Here is a 10,521-nt window from a genome sequence, read left to right on the forward strand (position 1 = left end):
ATTTTATTTTATGTGCTGGAATGTGCAGAAAATAGGTTTAAATATTAAACAAATTTCTTCCAGTCAGAGAATGTTGCATATAATTAAATTTTTGCTTGATGCATAAAGTTAAAAGATTAAAACTAATAAAACAAGTTTTAAAAAGAGACTTTTCCATTTGATTACATTTTGTATGATGATTATGTAGAAAAAGTAGAATTGGGCTGAAAGATCTATCGCTTTATCACCTATTCAGGTTGTAAATCGTGTTTTTAAAAAGTAACTAAGTAATTAATTACTTTTGAAAATACGTAATCAGTAAAGTAACTGGATTACTTTTTTGGGGAAGTAATCAGTAATTAGTTACTGATTACTTTTTTTAAGTAACTTGACCAACACTGATTGGCACTAAGGGAACACTGAATGACCTGCTGGTTTTTGTCCATAAAACTACTCTAAGATTACCACAAAGTAAAAGATCTCTCAGCAAAATTATGCAACATTTTAGGCACTATTGCCCCGATCAACTCAGTGAGCTGGGATGTTTTATTCTAAACATGAACTACTGTACAGCAACAGACATGGACTACTGGTGTCCCACACAACAACTCAACGTCCACTATGTGAAGCAGCCAAACACATACCTGCTCCTCTCATTAATCTATAGCACCAAATCATCAGTCCTGTGAGCTCGCCTCTTCACCTCTGTCTGAGCTACAACATGGCAGAGCTGCCTCTGTCACCTGAGAAATAACAGTGAGACATTCATGCAGTCACACATGAGCTTCAAATACAGTCATGAACCAACAAGTCATCATTCAATTTCACCTGTGATCTTGTGTCACCATTACTCTCTGAGCTTTGTGTTGGTTCTTCTGTCACCTGACAAACAGGACATACATGACAATAAGAATAAAATGTGGAGCTGCTTCAGTGTTTCTGTCACTTTGTGCAGATCTTGACTCATCAGTAATGTTTGTAGGGTGAGTGCATTTTAAACAATTTGTGCAAACTGCACTACAAGGTGGAATATTTGAAAAGTCATCACTACCTCGTGACATTTTGTCTCAAAAATGAACCTATGAATACGTCAGCGCTATTAGGTTGAAATTATTGTGTCACCAACATTTTAACGTTAGACATATAATTTTAACAGCCTCTGTAAACTAATTGCTGACGTTTTCTCTGACAGTTTCAATCAAAATTAGAAATGCTGCTCTGATAGTGCTGCCTGCTGTGCAGTTAGTTTCCAAAACACGTTATTCATGGTTACATACAATTTTAGACTGATGTGGGCCAAAGCCTAGCATAGCCTGTAATGTTATTATGACACATTTTATGAGTTAACTTGGCTTTAAGTGACTGACAGGTTTCTTTGAAAAACACTTTCTTATATCCAGATTCTTCCTTTTTGCTGCCGTCCTCCTCTCCTCCTTGCAGGTCCTCGCAGCGCAGGCTCGCCGCTACAAAAATAAACAGAGCTCCCTGAAAAGCACAGCCAATCACATTGGCCATATTTGTCACATGATGTAGGACTCCAGTAGAGAACGTAATTTAACTCTTTCTGCACTGCAGAAAATATTTGAAGAGATCAAATATTGGTGGGGACATGTCCCTTCTGTCCACGCCAAATCTACGCCCTTGTTGTGCACGTGTACCATTGTGCACATTACTGATTGGGAATGCTCCTTTTCCCTAGTCATAAAATAAGCTATTTTTGTTTGTAAAACAGAAAGTTCCCGTGTTCACGGCGCTTATTCAAAAGCAAACAATGGTTTGTCTTGGTAGGTCCGTGGTGTTTCCGCTAACTACCATGAATAACATCACATCTGATCATGCACGGGTTATTTTATAACAATATGCACAAACCTTTTTCCTCATTACAGAAGCATGGAGAAAAACAAAGCCTTGTGAAGCAATAGATCAGCAATAAGCAGTAAGACAGGTATTTTCCCTAACACTACTTCTGCAGACAACAGAGCAGCACAGAGTTTCTTTAATCATGCCACCACGAAGGAAATATTTCAGAGTTCACTTCAGGATTGATTTTGGCATTCATCTGCCAGAACAGCAAAGACACTGAGTGTTCTCGCTGCTTCACCTTGATCTTCTGATTTAGTAATCAAACCTCAGCAGCTCTCACTGAATTTCATCCTTATTTGTAGAATTATGTAAGAGTCAGTTGGTCTTTCTGGCCATGATACATCATTAGATAACTTAAAAATACCTCCTGAATATTTTTTAAAAGAAGCAATAAACAAAAAAGCTTAAAACGATCAGATTCCTGAACAGCTTCGCCTTATCATTCAAGCATTTTTTCTCTTCTCTTCCCCTTTGACTGGCACATGAAGGATACCTCCCCTCATTATAGCAGTCCTCAATATTCTGTTTCAGGTAGAAAGCTCCATGGGACGTGCTGAGGATCCTATACCGTCCACAGTTGACATGATAGGAGAAATGCTTTGAAGTATACAAAGGAAGGTGTTTTCACAGCTCACATATAACAACTCAGTTATGCAAATAAGCAAACTACAACAGTGTTGCACGTTGTTTCATCAACATCCCTTACACATCAAATGCACACAGTAATTTGCATGATGATAATATTAATAACATGGGTGAACACTACCTCAACATGAAATGTCCTTTCAAATACTTCCCATTCGGAGCCACGTGGAGCTACTTGCAACAGCTCAGCTTGAGGTTCTGCAACCGGCGATAGGACAGTGGCTACTTCTATCTCTTAAATGCAGTCATCCAAGCATGCATGCCTAACCAAGACATTTCTGGTCTAGTCACTGACCTTTATAGAACTTCCCCTAAAGAACGAAGTTCCTCCTAGTGCATTGTTAAGAGATATATTCTAAAACACTTCTTCAGCAGAGAATCAGAGAGGAGAAACACACAGATTTACTTGCTAGCAAGGGCAGCTCTCAGAACTCACACCCCAAGAGTGAGTCTCAGAGACTGGCACTGAGGACTGCCCTCGTCTTTTATTTATACACTTCAGTGAGCGTTTGTTCCATACATTGAAATGTGGAGGTGTGTGTGTGTGTGTGTGGTCAGAGTGTGACCCCATAAAGACTTCCCTAAACCTGCTGGTCTGGAAGTCCAGCAGTTCATCTAAACAAAAGGAACTTAGACTAAAACAGATATAACTACGTTAATCCTACTGTAAAACAATAAAACAAGGTACGAACTTTCCCATGCTCCTAGGATGTGGGGGTGAACGCCAGAACACCCTGGAATGTTACAGACTTCCTAGGATGAGACATCCTTTCAATATGCCACCAACTATATACTTCTAAACACAAATGGTTACATGCAGTATTCTACCATATACAAACTTATATCATTAAAAGATTATACTGACTACTAAGTACAATTTTCCATTGACATGCATGGAACAGATCTTAAGTATATATCCTCTGTGCCGACTCTAAAAAGGATGCAACTGAGGACAATACTGGGTGAAAGACTGTCAGCATTCAGTGTGACCTTGAGTGAAGCTTTAGCAGCTCGTGAGAAAATCCAATAGAAAACTGCTGAATGTTCCTCAAATCATCTGCAACAATTGATTAAATACTCCTGATTAGAATTAAATAAACAATATTCATGTAAGTGTATCTATATTAATCTAAGTGTACCCAAAACTTGCAGTATCAACACATTACGTAATTTAAATCATTTGAACGGAGCACATTCCCACAGTCATCCATCCACTGATGTGTTTTTTTAATTCCTCTTTCAACTCCTTGTCTCCAACCCCCCCCCCCCCCCACCTCCCTTGAGCCCATTGATTAGTATGATTAAGTCTCATCAGCCCAAATCAACAGCACCCCCCACCCCCAGCTCACCCGTACCCCACGAGCGGAAAGAAGCTCATCAGACATCACTAATCAAGTACAGCTTGATGCTAGATTTCAGCCAATCATGCGTAGCCTCTGGTGCTGTGAATAAATAAGGCTGATTTGATCAGTCTAAATTTTTAATCAGACGTGTGAAACGCTGCCGTTATTTCAACTGTTGTGCTTCTCTTTGTTTTGCTGAGCTGAGGTCAAAAGGAGGTCAGGGTGACTTTGTCTGGGAGGGAAAAAAGAAGTACAGTTTCTTAGGAGTGATGATGAAGATTATTTAGTCTATTAACTACTGTTTTTTCGTGCCAATGTAGCTCTTGCTCTTTACTTATAAAAACACTATCCTGATAACATTGATACAGTTCATTTTATGGCTAATATGAATGTGAATAGAACATGTCATGTAATTCAGTGCAAGATTCACCGAGCTAGGTCACTCCAAAAACCTCACAAAAATATTAAACTAAACATGAAGCTAGCCATGTGTAGGAAGCTCCTTGTGCCCTTATTCACAAGAGCTTCCTACACGAGAGGATTCAAGATTTATTTCTCGTCATTATGTTGCTAGAACATAATTAAAAACATAGTGCTGCACTCAGTGATAAAGAAAATACAAAAATATAAATAAATAAGATTTAAAAGATAAATGCAAAAGTCTCTGGCAGTCTGTAGAGTACAGTGACTGAATGTGAGTGTGTGGGTCCATGAGTCTATGTGACTGTGTCTGCAGGGGAGCAGGGCCAAAGGGCAGCTGTCCCTCAGCCGGGTGGTGCTGTCTTTATGTGTCTATACTGTTTCCTAGATGGCAGCAGTATGAACAGTTCGTATCCCCGGTGAGTGGGGGCAGCAAGACTGTTAGCTGTCCCCCTACAATCTGCTGGGCAGTTTTCACCACCCGGGCCAAGTCTTTTTTGTCCTGGACTGTGCCATACTGGACTCTTCGCTTTCCTCACCAGAAAGGAGGAGTTCAGTGACTAAGTCAGATCCGAGGTGATGTGGAGTCCCAGGAATGTGATGCTGTCCACACACTCCACCATCTCCCCTTGGATGAGGAGAGGTGGGTGCTTGCAAAGTCCTCCTGGGCCTCCTTTCATCTACAATGACCTCCTTGGTTTTGCTGGTGTTAAGCACCAAATTGTTCAATAAACACCACTTGGACAGATGCTGGTTCTCCTCTCTGTAGAGGGTCTCATCCAGGGGCGATTCTAGGATTAGAGCTTTGGGGGTGCGGAGCACCCAGAGAGCTGGAGTGTAACATCTGGAGAAGAAACTCTTCAAGGTATCAGTAAGTGAGAGATGCCTGCTGGCTGTTGCTCCTGCAGTCTGCCATGGTCCTGAGTCCTCTCCACATGTTCCATGGCTGTTGTTGAACTGCTCCTCAATGCATATCCTGTACCTAAATTTTGCCAGCTGTAAGCCAGCCTGTCACCTGACCTGTGGGCAGCGTCTCTGGCGGGTAGTGGGTAGGACAGCATCAGTGGAGAACTGCACATAGGACAGTTCACAGACGTACAGCCCTCTAGATCTGAGCCCTCTTTGAAAACCTCCAGTGAGTACGCTCAAAACAATTCTGAAGTGCTGCGGAGACCTCCTCAGTCCATACCTGAACAGTTCTGATGATGGATTTTGATCTGCAGATCAGTGGAAACAAACCATCACTAGACATTTGCAGCAGGCATGTGAACAGTAGCATAAAGTAATCATTTTCTGTATGACTTTCTAAATCCCTCTTATTTTGGAAGACTTTTGGTGCACTGTAACATTGATTTATTGCTATACAGAATTGGCCTCAATTGGCCTACACACTGGTGGTGGAGATGAAGATGGAAGCTTGGCTGGAGCCTGAGTAAGATGGGAGAGTTGGAGATGGCGAGAAGGTGGGTTGCACAAAGGCATGTGCAAGGGAGAATGAAAGATGTGCAGTTAGATTTAAAGTTTGTGGAGTGAAGGCTGATTGATGTGAACAAGGCCGGCAGAAAGAGGATTGGACTAGAGTAGTGATGTTGCAATGGGGTTGAAAGCGTGGGAATGTGGAAGCGACGTAAGCCTAGATTAACTAACAAACACCTGGAAAGCAGACAGATGTGTGATTCTGTATCTTCCTTAATGAACCTACTCGTAAGCCTCATTTGTTGAGAGGTGTCGGCAAACAGTAAAGCATTTTGGATTGTGGTCAAACATCTCCAATTTGGTTATGTCTGTCCAAAATATATTGTTTGAGATGTCCTATGGTATGGTGAGTGCAACTTTGCAAGCCTAGCCCATGCTCCCGTATTTATATTAGGGGTGTCAGGCACCTCAGAGGGTGCATGTGTGTCTTTGCCCCCTCCAGCATGGTCATTGATCTACTCCTTTGGTGATACGTGGTGGCTTGAGTCCTCTTCTGTGTCGGGGAGCTCTGCCAGGTGCCGGGTGGTTCTTGGGCACCTAGAGGCATCTGGCAGGATTGGCTACCTGTAGCCTCTGCTCCTCTGAGACTCCCACCCCTTGGCCTTGGACACCCCATCTGGGGCCTCCCTCCTTCTCCTGTTGGGATGGGTAGGTAGATATTGCTGAGATGTCTGGCCTTAGATCTTCGGTACTCTTGGGGGCTGGGTTCTCCTGGGGGGGGTGTTACTGCTGCTTCCCACCCTCATATTTTGTGACAAAGACACACACAGACACACACACTCAATACTGTCTCTCTTTCTCTGGAGAACATACTTAAATGCACATGACAGACAAGGGAGACATGGAATAGAACACAAGGAGGGGAACATGTAAACGGAAAAGGCAGATGAAACACAACGACCCGAGGGAGCAATAGCTACAAAAAAAGTAAGCACAGATGACGAAGACGAAGACAGAGGCACAAAAGGGACATAACAAACAAGAGAACATAAACCAGATATTACCAGTAAACTCAGTGACATGGAAGGACTAAACTCAATACTAAATTATAAAAAACTCAATCATAACAACTCAGGAATCACAAATGTACAATAAACTCAGAGAGCTGGGTCAAATGACCCAGAACCATGAGAGTTGCTCTGTTTATTAACGGCTGATTGCTAAAAGGGTCCATTACAAGCAGTGTTGGGAAGGTTACTTTTAAAATGTAGTCCATTACAGATTACAGAATACATGCCCCAAAATGTATTCTGTAACGTATTCCGTTACGTTACTCAATGAGAGTAACGTATTCTGAATACTTTAGATTACTTAATATATTATCATGCTCTTTACAACTACATGAATGTACTATTGCTGTGATTTATTACTGTTACTGAAGGTCCGCGGCTCCGAACCGTAGTAAAGGGACCTCTGGCTAATACGGTGGGTTCTGTGTCAGGCTCGTAGCTGAAAACTAGCTTTACTTTGTTGTCTGGGTCAACTTTGCTAGTGAGAGACAGAGAGAGGCGTTGAAAGGCTGCTCCAACAGAACTTATTGTTTTTGGAGGAAAACACGAACACGGTGTACAGTCGAGTCTTAATAGCTTACTTACAACTGGGCTCGTCAGGCTCTCTTCTTGGCTGCAGTGGTTATTATTATATTTACATGCTTCCAGCTCCCGTTTTTGCTCGATGACAGCTCGTACTTTTCCTTTTTCTCCCTCCCTCGCTCACAGACACATAACGGGTATGGCAGTCCATTCTCCCTGCAGCACGGACTACACTGCCCATGATGCTACATTCTTTAGAGCTATACCTGTAGCATTCTGCCTGTTAGCTTAGCACAACAACAACAACAAAAAGGCCTCTCTCACCCAGGAAACACGCAGAGAGAGCGCGTCACCCTGTAACCATGGCAACCGTAACGCTGCCGCCTGGAACAACAGAACGTAGCTGTCAAACAAAACCCAAACAGTCCTGACCCGCCACAATATGAAACAGGAAAGTACCGCCGTGTAATCCATTTAGTTCAACAAAGTAACTGTATTCTAAATACCACCTTTTTAAACGGTAACTGTAACGGAATACAGTTACTCATATTTTGTATTTTAAATACGTAACGGCGGTACATGTATTCCGTTACTCCCCAACACTGATTACAAGTAATCTTTTACAAAAGTAATGCAGGCCAGTCATGGTAATGGAAGTTGTCAGTAACACAGAACTGCTATTTTTATGTGCTTCAAAGTAATAAACCTCAAAGTACACATGGATGAACACGTCACATGTGTAACATTATCACCACATTCTTTAATTCATTTTAAGGAGGCTGTTGGTGTTTTCCATATAAAGTCAGTTAATGATAATAATGATAAATCATAATAATGCTCGTTTTAAGTGTCATATTAAAGACATTTTTATTACACAGACTGTCAACTCTGGTAACGTTTCATGTTTGGTATTTTCTCTCAGAGATTAAAATCCCAGTATTGAATTCAACCACCTTAGCGCCTTTTCTCAGTGTTTTATTCCATCGGTTTGAAAGGTAGATACCAAAAATATTCCATTATGTGCACTGTTTCATGTGTGTGCTTGGCAGGAAGGCTATGAATACAAATTCCCAAAGGCATACAATTTAAGAATGGTGGTTGGTAATACCATATCTATTTCTCTTTCTGAGAACAATTGTAGAAAACATTTTATGATTTGGCACCCAGAGTATGTCTAGCATTTGACCTTTCTTTTCCATCTCACAATTTTATGAGATGCCATCCTGGGTTGCTGCAATTTGTGCAGGTAAACGAGGCAAAGCTGAGCAAAGCAGCCGCCAGATATGGAGATGAGACTTTGTTTCATGTCCCCGTGGGCTAGAGGTGAGATTGAAGGCTTGGTTTTGAAAATGCATTTAAAATGTTGATGTTTTGTCTCCACCCTCTCTTTTTGCCTTCATCTGTAAGCAAGACCTAAATCAACCCACAGCAATGAAGCAAACAATAACTGATGTTTAGTAAAGCGGTTTCCATTTGGCTGTTTATCATCCTGCAGGTCATCCTGTCCTGGAGGTTGTCATCTCTGTTAATGCATCCAATTTTTTTCTGTCTGTCTATCTGTGTTCTCTCTAAGATATTGCTGTATCATACAGAAGATCTGAGGAAGTAAAATTAAATTAAAAATACTTTAATTTTATTAAACAAATTGTCAGTTTAGAGGAGACTATGCTGTATGGGATAACACAGCTGTAACAGAGCTAAGTGTTTGACTATATGTTTACTGTTTATTTTTTGTTTTTCTTTTGTTTGTTTTATTTACATTTCAAGCTTAAAGATGGATTTGCGACATTCTGTAACTGTATCTTTCAAAGTAATCAGGATAGTTTCTGTTACCCGGTCTTTTAGTGATGACGTAATGAATCCTGCTTCCAGGCCCAAACTACTCTGCGTTTATTAAGGCTGTTGTGTTTTTAACATGCTTTAATGCTTTGTATCTTCTTCTATTTAATCTCAACAAGCCCCCAAAAACAGTCAGTGATCACTGTCTCGTTTTTTATCACCGCTAATCATTTTAAAGCTCAGTTTTTAAACCCTTATGATGAAACTACAGCCCAGCCCATGCAGCATTATATTAATGACTAACCTTGTATTGTGGATGGATTATCTCAGTTGTTCTCGTGACTGAAGTTTGGTCCTTTTACAGCACCCTGCCATGCGATTACATTTGTTCCTGACCACCGAGAACACTCACGTTGACTTTTATCGAGAGGAAAAAAAGTTAGCTTGTTTATATTTTGCTAACATAGCTGTGTCGCTAGCGGTCACGTAGCACAACATTATATACCAGCTAGCAAAACTTAAGTAACCAAAAAACGTCACTGCTGTTTAGTTTTCTGTCTTCATTTATGTTGGAAGTGATAACAGAGCTGTACGTTTTAATTTGTTTCCAAAACCCCGCAGTCAGGACATGCTATATTGTATTTACATAGAAGCTAGTGAGGTAACTTCCTGCTAACTTCTAACTCCGTTAAATGTCATAAATCCTGACATGCGATTGCATTTGTCCCTAACCATCAGGAACCCTCACATTAACTTATTAAATGGAAAAAAAGCATTAGCTTCACTGTTTATATTATGCTAACATAGCTGTGTTGCTAGCGATCGTAGCACATCGTTATATACCAAGTAGCCAAACTTCAGTAACTCTACAAACGTCACTGCTGTTTAGTTTTCTTTCTTCATTTATGTCGGAGGTGATAACAGAGCTGTACGTTTGAATTTTTTCAGAAATGTCTCAATCAGAACATGATATATTATATTTAGCTGGAAACTAGTGAGCTAACTTCCTGCTAACTTCTAACTCTTTTAAATTTAATAAATTCTGTTTTCATGGATGCCTGGATATTAAACCTAATTGTTACACCTGGTAAAGCAGCAACGCTGATCATTTTATTAAAGATGAAAGATTTTAGACAGTTTTTCAACTCTCAGTGATGCTGCAGTGTTCGTTTAACTTTGGGACCTGAAGCGGAGTTTGGGCCCAGAAACGGCTAATGACATCAGACTTACAGACCAGATAGTAGGGCGGTCTGTACTAATAAGGCGATCGTGGCTCAAGAGTTGGGAGTTCGCCTTGTAATCGGAAGGTTGCCGGTTCAAGCCCCGGCTTGGACAGTCTTGGTCGTTGTTTCCTTGGGCAAGACACTTCAGCTGTTGCCTACTGGTGGTGGTCAGAGGGCCTGGTGGCGCCAGTGTCCGGCAGCCTCGCCTCTGTCAGGGCGGCTGTGGCTACAATGTAGCTGCCATCACCAATGGGTGGATGA

The sequence above is a fragment of the Neolamprologus brichardi genome, chromosome 9, assembly GCF_056152115.1.
Source record: "Neolamprologus brichardi isolate AB-2024 chromosome 9, ASM5615211v1, whole genome shotgun sequence".
In the NCBI taxonomy this organism is placed as follows: Eukaryota; Metazoa; Chordata; class Actinopteri; order Cichliformes; family Cichlidae; genus Neolamprologus; species Neolamprologus brichardi.